This window comes from Notolepis coatsorum (genome assembly GCF_963971535.1).
Source record: "Notolepis coatsorum genome assembly, chromosome: 16".
In the NCBI taxonomy this organism is placed as follows: Eukaryota; Metazoa; Chordata; class Actinopteri; order Aulopiformes; family Paralepididae; genus Notolepis; species Notolepis coatsorum.
This window is the reverse complement of record NC_140180.1, coordinates 105,487,713-105,504,242: the sequence shown is the minus strand read 5'-3', so window position 1 is coordinate 105,504,242 and position 16,530 is coordinate 105,487,713. Positions and strand designations below refer to the sequence as shown.

General features: G+C 42.1%; 1 long non-coding RNA gene across 5 annotated transcripts in view; it reads left to right on the top strand.

Annotated features, from left to right (window-relative positions):
* The window catches only part of LOC311242725, a 41,305-nt gene that overhangs the window by 11,069 nt on the left and 13,706 nt on the right, over positions 1-16,530 (top strand). For 4 of the 5 annotated variants that reach the window (XR_014620632.1, XR_014620634.1, XR_014620635.1 and 1 more), the window contains 11 exons: positions 1,813-1,924; positions 2,187-2,313; positions 3,314-3,436; positions 3,628-3,706; positions 3,894-3,982; positions 10,053-10,107; positions 11,865-11,929; positions 13,170-13,216; positions 14,696-14,750; positions 15,924-16,035; positions 16,298-16,423. This is a non-coding gene — a long non-coding RNA (uncharacterized lncRNA). The remainder of the gene's footprint in view (positions 1-1,812; positions 1,925-2,186; positions 2,314-3,313; positions 3,437-3,627; positions 3,707-3,893; positions 3,983-10,052; positions 10,108-11,864; positions 11,930-13,169; positions 13,217-14,695; positions 14,751-15,923; positions 16,036-16,297; positions 16,424-16,530) is intronic. The other variant, XR_014620633.1, reaches the window with a different exon arrangement.

The window sequence follows — 16,530 nt, the reverse complement described above, 5'->3', positions numbered from 1 at the left end:
TATACATTGGATTATCGACAACCTTACTTGGTCCCAAGAAGAGGGTCTCGTGTATTAAATAAAGTTTTCATTCATTCATTCACTCTGGATCTTGTAAATCCAGTAGCAATACACACAATTGTTAAGGGGATGTAGACCAGAGAAAGGCGTTTGTCTTGTTTACATCATCAGGGTCCCCCATTTTCAATTCATAGTGACATTTATGACATACACAACATACACATGACATCATGACATTTATGACATAGGGACATGCATGCCTTACAGGTATATAGTACTGTTACATTTGTCACATATACGATATGCAAATATACAGTACTGTTACCCAGAGATCCTAACAGTAAATATATACATATGATGAGGAGGAGACTGTACATTAGGAGGGGGTGAGTGAGTGGGTGGTAAATAAATATATACAAACGGTGGGGAGGAGACTGTCCACAGGCATTAAAGCGTTCCGTCTTGGGACGGATATCCGTCCATTTGATTTGGAGATTCCGTCATTTGATTTGGAGTCGTGACAGATTTTAACCTGAGCCAATCAGAGGCGTCAAATATCCTTTTTTCCCCTACCGCGGCCGCACCAAACAGTCATTTGCGAGCAATCGGCAAATTCTCAGGCAAATGCAACCAACCAGAAGGCGAGATTGTTCTGAGTTTACAGCCCTTTCACCCGCCTCCGCTGTGCTCAGCACCAATGGGAAGCGCCCATTTTGAGACTCTCTAGCGTCTAGCTCTACTCGCGAGTAAACTTGACTCATCAACACCATGCGGCAACTTTTTACGAGACCGTAAGTTCATTTGACTTATTCTAGTCTAAAGATCGTCACATATACGATATGCAAATATACAGTACTGTTACCCAGAGATCCTAACAGTAAATATATACATATGATGAGGAGGAGACTGTACATTAGGAGGGGGTGAGTGAGTGGGTGGTAAATAAATATATACAAACGGTGGGGAGGAGACTGTCCATTGTTGTTGTGGCATAATTGCGAAACGTGTTTAGTCCCTTGTTTGTATGATAACAAGCCATTTAGTTCATGGTTCAAAGTGGGGAGGGGTGCTAGCTCGCCATCAATCAGAAGCTAGCCACAAGACTTGCATTCACGCTCTCCAGCACACAACAGTAGGGTCTCTATAGTCACAGTCAGGACAGTAGGCTCGCTCTACAAGTAGGCTCCCTTAAAACGCTAACCCTATTAAAAAAAAAATACAGTAGAGGTTAAAATAAGAATATGACTTGGCCAGAAAAAAAGTTCAGTCAGGAGATTTTTTTTTGCTTTAATCCCTGCGTCCAAATCATGTTTATCGAGTTATTTGCAACCGATCGATGTCCAGTGTATCAAATAGAGTCCTGCTAACGATAGCGAGTGCCCGGCCGAAATATGGGCGAGCACCACTTCCGGCGCGTCACTTCCTGTTTGGGCGATCGGCCACCAGATGGCGCTCTTGAACCGTTGGAGAGTTGAGAGGAGATCAACAGGAGATCTCAAGACTCCGTGGGTAAAATATGATTGATCACAGATTTTTGAAATATTACCTTACGGCGTCATTGGCAGATTACGCATGGCGGAGAATGACGTGGAAACTCGTCCTTGGCGAATAAAGGGTTAAAAATTATGTAGCGTCCTTAACATTTCTTATTTGACTCATGATTGTGTAATTTGCATCTGACCCTGTGAACAGTGACAGTTGCCTGCTGTCACAGGTAGTTGATTTATAGAGTTCTGAGCAAGATCTGGAATCTATTGATGGTGATTGATAATTGCGATACACAGGCTATAAGAAGGATCTTTCCTTATTCAGGACACCGCATTCAGGAGATCCCGAGGTCCCACTGGTGATTGGCGACAAAGTTGAGGGCTACAAGAAGGCCGTGCTGCTGAAGAAGCTTGAGGCCTGGAATGACGTCAAGAAGGTAAACTAAACCAGTGTATGAACTTACTTGGCATCAAAATTGACATTTGTGCCATGATGAGATTCCACTTCAGGTCCGTGTTTATGAATCCTGATTTTATTGGAAGTTCTGAGCCATTCGGCTATTAAAAGTTTCACAAATGTGAAGAGAGATGGTATATGTACATTATAATGCCGTTGTCTGTATTTGTTCCTCTGTGTGTCCCTTGGTGATGGTGCCTCGTTGTCTGTGCCACTAGTGAGCTCAAGTGTTTTGTTTCCAGGTGTATGCCTCCCAGCACATGTGTGCTGGAAAGGGTAAGATGAGGAATCGTAGACGTATCCAGCGCAGAGGACCATGCATCTACAACCAAGATGCCGGTGTGACCAAAGCCTTCAGAAATATCCCAGGTTTGTAAATAAAATCGCATATCTAGAAGGCATTCATGGTATTCTCTAATAATCTGATGGGACTGCCTTTCATAAAAAAATCTGAGAGCTGTAGCCAGTATTCCTCATGTGAGGTGGTGGTATACACCATTCTGACCAAGGAGCCTTCGGTAACATATCCTTGTAACCATGATTGTGGTTTTTTTCAATTACTACACTTGGTGGTGCTAAACTACTGTTGCATCACTAAGACTAACTAGGTGTACAGAGGCTTGCAGTGATGGTGTAATTTGCGTCTTACACTGTGAACAGTGACGGTATGCCTACTGTCATATACTGGCACAGATGGCTGACGAACATAAGAGTCTGAGCAGGTACCTGGTACATACAGTTATTGTATGACTATTGCAACCCAAAATGTGTGCTTTGCGGTGGCTTCAACAAATTAAAACAAGCTTTTCCTAGAGGCTTTTTCTGTCATGTGCCCTATGATATTGTTTTTTTTTTATCCACTTTTTCTCCCATTTTCTATATTTTCTCCCATCCCAATTTCGTATCATCCAATTCAACCCGCCCCTGTCACGAACGCTGTTTCTTGCCTCCCACAAGCCAGATGCAATGTGGACTAAGTCATACATAGCACAAGTCCCCTCCGGTACTTGAGGTAACAGCAGTCGCATCTTTTCACACTGCCCCTGACACTTCCTGATTCTACTGCGCAGGCGCACCAACCGACCTGTAGGAGTCGCTGTCCACAACGCCCGATCCCCACCCATCAGTTTCCCACCCCCTAATACGGCCAATGTGTATTCGTATGAACGACCAGCTAAACTGAAAGCAATGTGGAGCGCTGGGCTTGAACAGGCAAGCCCAGCGTCTCCGTCATTCGTGGCGAGCGCCTTGCCCACTACGCCACGTAGCCGCCCCATGCCCTATGATATTGTTATTACTGTATTGTGTTTTGTCTTTTGTGTGTAAAAGATTATGAATTTAGAGTTCATTGATGTGACGTTTTTCACAGGAATCACTCTACAGAAAGTCAAACTCTGTCGGACGCTTCTGCATATGGATAGAGAGCGTCTGCCGTGCACTGGATGATCTGTACGGCACCTGGCGCATCTGCCTCCCTGAAGGTGGATTACAAGTGAGTGTATAAGTGTTAAGTCATGGCACTAGAGATCATTACTCAAGTTGTGACAGTGATGAGCTTACACTTCCCGTGTTTTTGAAACTTAGTGATATTCATTGAAGTTCTGAGGTTTTTGAGTAATGACTGTTACCAGTGTGAGTGGTGTAATGCACGATAACCTGATCTTAACAATCCTTTTATTGCAGCCTGCCAATGTACAAGATGACCAACACAGACCTGGGCAGGATTCTGAAGAGTGAGGCGGTCCAGAAAGCACTTTGTGAAGTAAGCAACACACTTCTTAAATGTGTCAATCACATGTTAGCCATGATGAGGTTCCACTTCTGGTCCGTGTTTCTGAATCCTGATTATGTTGGAAGTCCTGAGCCATGCTGTTTTTATCATAATGGAGCAGATGGTATCAAAATGTACACATCCCTCTCACACCGACTCTTCTGTCTTGACATCGCAGCAAGAAGAACCCTCTGAAGTGTGATGTTGAAGCTGAACCCCTACGCCAAGACTGCCAAACGTCATGCCATCCTCCTGCACGACCCTGCTGTAAGTAGCCTGTAGCCAGGCATTAAAGCGTTCCGTCTTGGGACGCATATCCGTCCATTTGATTTGGAGATTCCGTCATTTGATTCGGAGTCGTGACGGATTTTAACCTGAGCCAATCGGAGGCGTCAAATATCATTTTTCCCCTTACCGTGGCCGCACCAAGCAGTCATTTGCGAGCAATCGGCAAATTCTCAGGCAAATGCAACCAACCAGAAGGCGAGATTGTTCTGAGTTTACAGCGCTTTCACCCGCCTCCGCTGTGCTCAGCACCAATGGGAAGCGGCCATTTGCTTTTTGAGTTTCTAGCTCTACTCGAGAGTAAACTTGACTCATCAACATGCAGCAACTTTTCCGAGACTAAGTTCATTTGACTTATTCTAGTCTAAAGAAACATATATATTGCTATTGATGCATAACTATAGCTAGGATTATACACAATAACAGGAAAATTGCATTGGCAGCGGTATATGCCCCGAATTTGTACGAAGTGGGTTTCTTCACTTCACTAACAGGAGAAATGTTAAACCATCCCGAGTACTCATACATAATAGGTGCAGATTTTAATGCCATTTGGAACCCAAGGATGGACAAAACTTACCTTTCCTTCTCCAGCGAACAAAAGAATTCATCTAAAGCATTAAAAGATTGGTCGAAATCAACAGGAGTAACTGATTTATGGCGTTCACTTAACCCCATGACCCGCAAGTACTCCTGTCGTTCGGCGAGACACAACACACTATCCAGAATTGATTACGTCTTTGCATCCCCGAGAATATTTGATAAATACGAAGTGGAAATGACACCCAATGCGCTATCAGATCACTGCTACTTAATCCTGAAAGCAACATTTGGTACATTATCTACCCGGGCCCCAAGATGGCGTTTTAATTCGATGCTGCTTAACAACAAGGAATTCATTACACAAATTAAAGAAGCTCTCACAGTATTCCTACAAGATAATGCTAACTCGGTGCAAGATCCCAGAATATTATGGATGTCGGTAAAGAGTATGATCAAGGATTTCTCGGATAGATTTACCTCCATATTGCGCAAAAATCAAAACACAAAACTGTCTGAAATGGAAACGCTTTACTCAACGCTTTTTAATTCTTTAAAATACAACAACTCTACTAGACTAGATAACCAAGTTAACATTCTAAAGACCGAGATCAAAGCAATGTACAGACAAAAATCGGAATTGCAAATACGCAGCACTAGACAACAGCAGTACTTCCAAGGTTCTAAACCTAGTCACCTATTAGCCATGCGACTAAGAATTAATGCAAAATTTGCAGATATAACTGCCATTAGGAAACAACAAGCTCTAGTAACAGAACCCAAAATAATAAACGATACATTCAAAGAATTCTACTCCGATTTATATAACTCAGAAACGACCTTTGATCAAGACAAATTAGACACATATCTTAATCAAATTACTCTCCCTAAACTTACGGATGAAGACGCTAAACAGTTAGAAGTACCGATCACATTAGAAGAACTCAAGAAGGCCATATCCGGAATGAAAAACGGCAAAGCTCCGGGAATTGACGGTATCCCATCAGAAATGTACATTTCTTGCTGGGACATATTTGGACCCTTATTACTAAATATGATCTTATACTCAGTCAAAGAGGGAAGCTTCATTGAACACCAAAATACCGCACTCATTTCAGTTCTTCACAAAAAAGACAAAGACCCCACTGAATGCGGTAGTTACCGTCCTTTAAGCCTCCTCGGAACCGATGTCAAACTGTACTCTAAGATATTAGCCATCAGATTGCAAAAGCATATGACGTCTTTAGTTCATACGGACCAAACAGGCTTCATAAAAGGTCGCCTGATCAATGATAACATAAGGCGAATACTGCACGTACTAGATACAGACAAAGAGGACATCACACCTAAGGCGATACTATCCCTGGATGCTATGAAAGCATTTGACAGGTTGGAATGGTCGTTTCTATGGGCAGTATTGGAAAGGATGGGGTTAGGAAAAGGTTTCATTGATATGATTAAAGTACTATACAAGGACCCATCGGCCATGATTACAACAGGCACAATCATCTCCAAAATCTTTCCGGTATCACGCTCTGCCAGACAGGGTTGCCCTCTTAGTCCCGGACTATTCAATTTATCATTAGAGCCTTTAGCACAATATATAAGACAATCCCAATCCATAGAACCAATCGTAATCAAGGGCACACAACAAAAAATTAGTTTATATGCGGACGACGTAATATTGTTCATGCAAAACCCCAACACCACATTGCCTCATCTGCTCAAGTTGATTGAGAACTTTGGTGATTTATCGGGATTTAAGATAAATTGGCCGAAGTCGGCTTTCCTTCCACTTAACACCCCTGCAAAAAAAGATATAACCCTCCCAGGTGCGATACCGATGGTAAAACATTTCAGATGCTTGGGAGTGGAAATATTCCCCACCATAAGACAAACGGTGAAGCACAATTACACAAAAATACAGAACAAAATCAAGGACGACCTGGACAGGTGGGCAAAACTTAAAAACTCAGTACAGGCAAGGGTATCAATAGTTAAGATGGATGTATTACCAAGAATCAATTTCTTCAGCTCAATGCTTCCGTTACCTCCTCCAGAGGGCTACTGGAAAAGATTACAAACCTCCACATACAAATTTATTTGGAATAACAAACCACCTCGCATAAAAAGATCCACCGCACAGAGAAGTAAAGCAGACGGTGGCATGGCAGTCCCAGATTTTTTACAATATTTTAATGCCTTCACATTAAGACCATTGAAGAAGATATGGTTTGACCCCGAGGCTTTGGTATCTTGGAGAAAATTAGAAGAAAACATAGTAGCCCCACAGAGATTGAAAGACATAGCATACACTAAACTTTCAATCAAGCATTGTGAGCGAGAATTTGGCCCAATAATAACCCATGCAATCAGGACATGGCGGGAAACACAAAGGAAATTTCCTAACAATCAAGTATGGCATAATCACACTCCCATATTCAATAACAATGCTCTCTTAATGGGAAAACAACCTATAAGATTCCCTGTATGGGAAGAAAGAGGCATACACTCATTAGGGGATATTTTTAATAACAAGGGCCTCTGTAGTTATGTCGAAATATGCATAAAGTTTAACCTCACCGAGTCCACATGGCTTTTTTACATACAGTTACGACTTTGTATGAGATCTCACGGTGTTCCATTACACATACCAATTGAACACCACAGATACCACACATTTTTCTATGACAGAGATACATTGGGAGGTTTTGTATCAGGTTTTTATTATCAATTACTAACGTCCTCGTACGAAACCCTTCAACTAGACAATGTCTGGAGGAGGGATATACCAGACCTGGAAAATGACTTTGATTGGCAAGGAGCCTGGGCAAATGTCCGACTTACATCAAGGAACCCGGATCATCAACAAATCAATCTGAACTATATTCACAGGACATACTTGACTCCTATAAGGCTGTGCAAAATGGGGCTTATACAAGACTCCAAATGCTCCCAATGTACAAATGGGGATGAAGGAACATTTATGCACATGTATTGGGACTGCCCACCAGTTAAGGCATTCTGGGAAGATGTGTCCCAACAATTATCAATACTCGTATTTTGGAATATACCTGTACACCCCGCGGTATTGCTATTGAATGATGTTTTTGAGTTTGCAGTGAACCCACAACTAAAAAGATTGGTTTTATCGGGTATCACAGTAGCTAAAAAACTGATTGCATCACGTTGGTTTCAACCGGAAAAAATGTGCCGGAAAGTGTGGTTTCTTACATATCTTGATGTGATATATCAAGAAATATCAACAGCAAGAATTCTAGGGCTCAATGAATCCAAAATGTTAATGTGGTTAGAAGTGGTGGAGAGAATAAAAGCTAGCCTATAATGGTGATGTCTGGTTAGGAGTGAGGGATAATGGAGGTACTATCCAAGAGGGGGTCCGGGAGGGGGGGATTTGAGCTGGAGCATATGTGTGTAGGGTTTTAGAAAATAGGTATTCGGGGTATATTATATACTAACATTTATATAATTGTAACTTGCTGGATATACACGGTATACGGTTAAAATGTTATTATTGACTATTTTTGTTTTATCCTGTTTCTGTACTTGCATATATTTTTAACCACCTTTACTGAAAGTTTCATTATACATTGTGTGTTGAGTACTGACTTTTAATAAGTTTTGTTTTGCAATAATAAAAAAAAATTAAAAAAAAAAAATATTGCTATTGATAAATCTAGGTAACGTGAATGCCACAAAACGAATGCCTTTTGTTAATCGGAACGTTATTTACGCGACAAGTTCAACCAGTGTGGTGGTGGTGTTGTTGCGTGTGCTTGCGCCTCCGTGTATGATAAATGTATGAATGTTGATAAATCTAGGTAACGTTAATGCCACAAAACTAATGCCTTTGTAAATCAGAACGTTATTTGCGTTATCAATTGTTTTTAAGCTCAAACGTCTTTCTCCCATTTGTCCGGGAGATCTCTGGGTAACAATACTGTATATATACTGTGATATTTGCATATCATATATGTCACAAATGTAACATTACTATCTATATACCTGTAGTCATGTATGTCACTATGAATTGAAAATGGGGGACCCTGATGTAAACAAGACTAACGTCTTTCTCTGGTCTGCATCCCCTTAACAATTATTAAGTATTGAGCTGTACTGTATTGTACCCATTCTGCAATCTGTTAAATATTGATTGATTGTTATTAACAGATTGCAGAATGGGTACAATACAGTACAGCTCAATACACACAATTGTTAAGGGGATGCACACCAGAGAGACTTTCGTCTTGTTTACATCAGGGTCCCCCATTTTCAATTCATCATAACATATATGACACACATGACATACAGATAGACAATACTGCTACATCTATACATTTATGACATACCAGATTTACAAATACACTAGCCTATTGTTTGTGATACAAAAATAGTCTAAAAAGAGTATATACATTTGACGAAGAAACTGTACATTGGAGGTCGGATGGGGGGGGTTGTAACTGTACATTGGATTATCGACAACCTTACATGGTCCCAAGAAGAGGGTCTTGTGTATTAAATGAAGTTTTCATTCATTCATTCACTCTGGATCTTGTAAATCCAGTAGCAATACACACAATTGTTAAGGGGATGCAGGCCAGAGAAAGGAGTGTCTTGTTTACATCATCAGGGTCCCCAATTTTCAATTCATAGTGACATTTATGACATACACAACATACATGACATAGGGACATGCATGCCTTACAGGTATATAGTAATAATACTGTTACATTTGTCACATATACGATATGCAAATATACAGTACTGTTACCCAGAGATCCTAACAGTAAATATATACATATGATGAGGAGGAGACTGTACATTAGGAGGGGGTGAGTGGGTGGTAAAAAAATATATACAAACGGTGGGGAGGAGACTGTCCATTGTTGTTGTGGCATAATTGTGAAACGTGTTTAGTCCCTTGTTTGTATGATAACAAGCTGTTTAGTTCATGGTTCAAAGTAATGGGAAAAGGGTGCCATCTCGCCATCAATCAGAAGCTAGCCACAAGACTTGCATTCACGCTCTCCAGCACACAGCCTCCCTGCCTGGCACAACAACCACAACAGTAGGGTCTATAGTCACAGTCAGTACAGTAGGCTCTACAAGTAGGCTCCCTTAAAACGCTGACGCTATTAAAAAAATACAGTGGAGCTTAAAATAAGAATATGACTTGTCCAGAAAAAAGCAGTCGGGAGATTTTTTTTTTTGCTTTAATCCCTGCTTTATATTTAAACAAGACTTTTGGAAATGGGGAGTTTCATTATCAGAATGTGTAATTCCAGACAGATTAAATGTCTCCAGGGGGTGTGTATGAGGATGGAGAGGACAGGTTGCCATACTGAGGGCTGGGGGGAGATGAGTGGTAGATAGTGACCATAGATTACCATTATACTCTTGGTAAGGGGCTTTCTTCAAAGTTCTCTGCCTAGATGGATTTAATTATTAGATATTGATTGTTGACTGACTTGACTTTTCTCCTGTTCTGTAGGGATGTTGTAGACCTCTGTTGAAGAGGACGATGGACCTGGAAGATGCTGTGACAGGTAGGCATGAAGCGATGTATTGTAATGCAATAAGTCTGTTGGGTGTAGAAAACCCAATCTGTACTCCCATGGCAGAGCCCTCTCTGCGGTGGATTTGTAAATATTGGGAGAACAATGTCAGGACTTTTGGCACAGGTCCAGTGGTGATTCCATCTACTAGGGCCTGACTGAAGACCTGCGACAACTGTGTTCAGTCTCTAGATGCCTTTATTTTTAAATTTGACTTTTAGAAATTGAGTTTCATTCAATGTGTATTTCCAGACAGATTAAATGCCTCTGCGGGGGGGGGGGGGGGTGTGAGGATGGAGCACATGTTTCCATACTGGGGGCTGAGGCAGCTGTGGGTGTAAAAGGCAGACCTGCATGTCATACTTGGTAGGCGTTTATTGGCACATTCCCTTTTTTAACCAGGTTGGACCCGATGAGATGATCTCTTTTCCAAGAGACACCTGGCCAAGAACGACTGCAGTTTCATACATTAAAGAGCCGCCTGGCCAAGAATGACTGCAGTTTCATACATTAAAGAGCCGCCTGGCCAAGAGTGACTGCAGTTTCATACAGTAAACATTAATAAACTAATCTGTTCAAAAGTAGTTAGTCGTAAAAGTTCACAAAATCCATGTAATCCTATTTCACTTAAAACTATTGCAACATCAAGTCTCCTATAGCTTTCATGAAGAGTGACTAGATGCTGGATTTTAAAGGAACTATCTTATAAATAGCCTTTTCCAGTTTTTAGCATTGTTTTTAGCAATGTGGGGTTGTACCAACACTGTCTCAAATTCTCATGTTGGCGCATTCCTTCAGTTCAGATGAGACAAGATCCTCTCCCACTGAACCAAGCCATTCTGAATTTTGGTCCCCTGTGACGGAAGCAGAATTATTTGCACAATGAAATGCGTACCTCCGTGGTTTAGTTCCACCACTCGTGTTCAACCATTATTTAGTGCAGACCGCAAGCTAATGCGTAAGTTAAGTTGAACAGTGAGTTAGGGTTAGCATTTTAAAACGCTGTAAGACACTTTCACTTCCCCAAGAGAGGGAGACACAGATGAAGAGGCTCAGTTGACATAATGGGATTTCTGAACACTGATCGAACCACCTGCATCAAGAGAGGTTGATTAATCTGTCTCACTCTGCTGCCTTGGATCTGATTGGTGGTGGTCCTGACTTTCTGATTTAACTAGCGCACGATCGCTATCGCGTCAAACGATTAGGTCACATGATACATTAACGACTTCACGGCGAGCGACCAAACGAATGCACCCATAAGAACAAGGCGTGCATGATGATCCCACAATGCATCGCGAAAGTCCTCCTACCACTCTCTCGCGCGCTCTGCTGACAGTTTTACTGAACTCTGTGACTTGTTTTCTTTTACTGCTTTATAATGGTGTTCTCTATGGATTTAAAACGTGTGGGAGCGTTTCACTGGGTCTGAGTTGCCGAAACCGTTATTCGGGCTCAAAACATGTTTAGTACTAGTAACACTAGCTAACTTGAGCTGTTCGGATCATGACTCCTCGTGGCATCTGCAACAGATTTATAAATGTGTTAACTAAAGTTGCATATCAGTGCCAACTAGATATTTTCTTTTTAACCTCGACCATTTTCCTAGTGAGTGTTCCTAGTGTTATGTAACTTGTGTGAATTAAAAAAGAGAAATACAGGAAAGGGTGTAGGCATTGGATGTGTGTTTGTGAAATGTATGTTATTTAATTAAATGTTAACTTTTACATGGTTGCTTACCTTTTTAGATTGGCCCACCTCTTGAGTTGACTGACGTGGAGGTGACATGAGGCCCTTAAGATTTTGATGCAAGGTAATGTTGGGGGTTGGTTGGTGTCGGATTGAGTCGTCTATGGTGCTCTTAATTATTGTTCTTTGCGTCGGCATTGCTCAACTTGCTGTAAAACGGTCTACTTTACGGTTTTGCTTTTCCACAATATTTGAAATGTCCAACTAGTAGATCTAATCTAACTAATTGCATCTGTCAGAATCGTTTGATAGTCTATTAAACACCACCTTGTCATGAAACCCTGTGGGAAACCTGTATTGAATTGCCTATTGCCCTGGCAATGTGTTGGTTGGTGTACACACACCAGCTCTAAGTCAGCTGTCCAGACACTGTCTGGTCGGTGTTACAGAGCTGGTAGAGGAAGATTCTGGAGTGATGCGAGGCCCAACAGGTTCTGTTCTAGTGTCTGCTGTGGCTGAGCTGCTCCAGATCCCGGCCCAACGAGAGTGGACTGTCCTGCTACTGACGGGATGGTCCTAGTACAGGGCCTAACATGCTGAACTACCACAGGACAGACCTAGTACAGGGCCTAACACGCTGAACTACCACAGGACAGACCTAGTACAGGGCCTAACACGCTGAACTACCACAGGACAGACCTAGTACAGGGCCTAACACGTTGAACTACCACAGGACAGACCTAGTACAGGGCCTAACACGCTGAACTACCACAGGACAGACCTAGTACAGGGCCTAACACGCTGAACTACCACAGGACAGACCTAGTACAGGGCCTAACACGCTGAACTACCACAGGACAGACCTAGTACAGGGCCTAACACGCTGAACTAATGCACAGGACAGACCTAGTACAGGGCCTAACACGCTGAACTAATGCACAGGACAGACATGCTAATCTTAACGGCACACCACAGGGCAGACCTAGTACAGGGCTTAAAGGTACACTCCAACATTATGGGATACTCTTAAAGTCTTCTCCAGAGTCTGGCAAGAGGATGTATGCTGATTTCCTCCGACTGTGAAGCTATCGGGCTTCAACCTAGCCTAGTTTATCACATGAATGGAAGCGGGTGCATAGTGGCGAGCCTAACACGTCTCCTTGATGGGGATGTGCATAACGTGGTGTGCACATCCCTTACTAGATATCCGTGCACATCTCTTAGAGTTTTAAGGTAGGCTAGCTGCTATGCACTTGCTTTTCTTAAGTAGATTATGGAAACTTAGTGTTCAGGCAAGTGTGCTTAAACCTTTGACTGGTATAGAATTTTTTTTAATCCTAAATTGTGTTGCTTCTTTGTTGCAGGCTAAGCAGCTGTTTGAAGCAGCAGCAGCACTAAAGCTCTAGTCGAGGTGAGTCTGAGAGACTAGTCTTTCTCTTCTTGGTTTAACCTTTTTCTGTGCTGTGATGATTATACATAACACATCATGCTGACAACGCCGTGGTGAACCTTTAACAACCCTGAGCACAGACTTAAGACTCACAACTCAAACTGATGGAAAAGCCCCTTCCCTTTCTTAAACTTGATGTTCATGAGTGGTAATTTGTGTGGTACCTCATACGATGGCTGACTAGTGACCATAGATTACCATTATACCCCATACGATTGCTGACTAGTGACCATAGATTACCATTATACCCCATAAAATGGCTGCCTAGTGACCATAGATTACCATTATACCCCATAAAATGGATGCCTAGTGACCATAGATTACCATTATACCCCATAAAATGGCTGCCTAGTGACCATAGATTACCATTATATACACCATAAAATGGCTGCCTAGTGACCATGGATTACCATTATACTAGGGATGCACCGAAAATTCGGCTACCGAAAATTATCGGCCGAAAGTCAAATAACGTGTTGTTGTGATGACGTCCTCCAAACACTACAGACATACCGGATTACCGTTACCGGTAGCATGCGCAACATGTAACGTGAGCAGCTTGGCAGCTCTTCCTGCATTCTACAGCCTGTGATAACTAACTCCTCTTGGGAGTAGGGATGCCCCCCGAAACCCGTTTCTAAACTAAATTAGAAAAAACCGGAGTATTGATCAGCTCCGAAGTTAACGGTACTGCTATCAGTAGTCTAGGAGCGGATTAGCTACGGAGCTAACAGTGTACCATCCATCTGCGACGCAACGGTGGCAGCAACAGTGGACACTGAGTAATGTTAACGACGAGTTCATACTACACTACACGTATGAACTCGACATAACGTTAACATTACTCCGTTTAAATGAAGTGTTTAATTAGCAGCAATCTGTTGTTGAAAATGTATTATCGTTAAACCGGAAATGGAAATGAGAGGACAGGAAGTCGTCATCAATCGTTGTAGTCTTAACAGTCTGGAATTAATGTATGCATTCAAAAGTGCTGAATAAATATTTTATGGGCCCATAATAGTGATTATTAATATTATTTAAGTTAAGTTTAGCCATAATCATGTCTTTTGCCATAATCAGGTAGCTAAAAAAAAAGAAATATATATATTTATATTAATCATTTTCGGCATTCTGTTTTCGGCCAACTGTTTCCTTTTTTCGGTATCTGTTTCGGCCAAGAATTTCCCATTCGGTGCATCCCTACATTATACCACATAAAATGGCTGCCTAGTGACCATGGATTACCATTATACCACATAAAATGGCTGCCTAGTGACCATGGATTACCATTATACCCCATAAAATGGCTGCCTATTGACCATAGATTACCATTATACTCTTGGTAATGGGCTTTCTATTCAAGGTTATGTGCCTAGATGGATTTAATAGTCTTGATAATTATTAGAGATATTGATTCTTGACTTTTCTCCTGTTCTGTAGGGATGTTGTAGACCTCTGTTGAAGAGGACGATGGACCTGGAAGATGCTGTGACAGGTAGGCATGAAGCGATGTGGAAGAGTATTGTAATGCAATGCCAGAAGTCTGTTTGGTGCAAACCCAATCTGTACTGCCATGACAGAGCCCCCTCTCTCTGCTGTGGAATCTTAATATATTGGGAGAACAATGTCAGGACTTTTGGCACAGGTCCAGTGGTGATTCCATCTACTAGGGCCTGACTGAAGACCTGCGACAACAGTGTTCAGGCTTTAGATGCCTTCCTACGCCAAGACTGCCAAACGTCATGCCATTCTCCTGCACGACCCTGCTGCAAGTAGCCTGTAGCGCTCCAGTAGGAGAACCCACGTATTCTGTTGCGGATATTGCCTAAATACATATATTTCACCATCAAATGTAGTTTGATACCGATTGACGTCATATTAAAACGTTCAATTGTGACCGTGGGGGGGGGGGGGGGGGGGGTTATAAGTCCGTGGCCAACGTTAAATCATTTATGTAGTATGGGCGATACATGGATCACAGCAGTTTATATGGATCATATTATTCAAACACGCTAAAACTTACCGCAGCTTCCTCTGACCGTTGGGTGGTCCGCGTGGGGCAGAAAGTTCTCGATTATGGGATGTTGATATATGCGATCCATTTCCAGGTTGTATAAATTAATAATATATACGTCCAAATCATGTTGTTTATCGAGTTATTTGCAACCGATCGATGTCCAGTGTATCAAGATGGAGTCCTGCTAACGATAGCGAGTGCCCGGCCGAAATATGGGCGAGCACCACTTCCGGCACGTCACTTCCTGTTTGGGCGATCCGCCGATCGGCCACCAGATGGCGCTCTTGAACCGTTGGAGAGTTGAGAGATCAACAGGAGATCTCAAGACTCCGTGGGTAAAATATGATTGCCATCACAGATTTTGAAATATTTATCTCAAAGACGCCTTACGGCGTCATTGGCAGATTACGCATGGCGGAGAATGACGTGGCAACTCGTCCTTGGCGAATAAAGGGTTAAAAATTATGTAGCGTCCTTAACATTTCTTATTTGACTCATGATCGTGTAATTTGCATCTGACCCTGTGAACGGTGACAGTTGCCTGCTGTCACAGGTAGTTGATTTATAGAGTTCTGAGCAAGATCTGGAATCTATTTATGGTGATTGATAATTGCGATACACAGGCTATAAGAAGGATCTTTCCTTATTCAGGACACCGCATTCAGGAGATCCCGAGGTCCCACTGGTGATTGGCGACAAAGTTGAGGGCTACAAGAAGGCCGTGCTGCTGAAGAAGCTTGAGGCCTGGAATGACGTCAAGAAGGTAAACTAAACCAGTGTATGAACTTACTTGGCATCAAAATTGACAATTGTGCCATGATGAGATTCCACTTCAGGTCCGTGTTTATGAATCCTGATTTTATTGGAAGTTCTGAGCCATTCGGCTATTAAATGTTTCACAAATGTGAAGAGAGATGTTATATGTACATTATAATGCCGTTGTCTGTATTTGTTCCTCTGTGGGTCCCTTGGTGATGGTGCCTCGTTGTCTGTGCCACTAGTGAGCTCAAGTGTTTTGTTTCCAGGTGTATGCCTCCCAGCACATGTGTGCTGGAAAGGGTAAGATGAGGAATCGTAGACCTATCCTTGCAGAGGACCATGCATCTACAACCAAGATGCCGGTGTGACCAAAGCCTTCAGAAATATCCCAGGTTTGTAAATAAAATCGCATATCTGGAAGGCATTCATGATATTCTCTAATAATCTGATGGGACTGCCTTTCATAAAAATTCAATATGGCTTTAACAAATCTGAGATC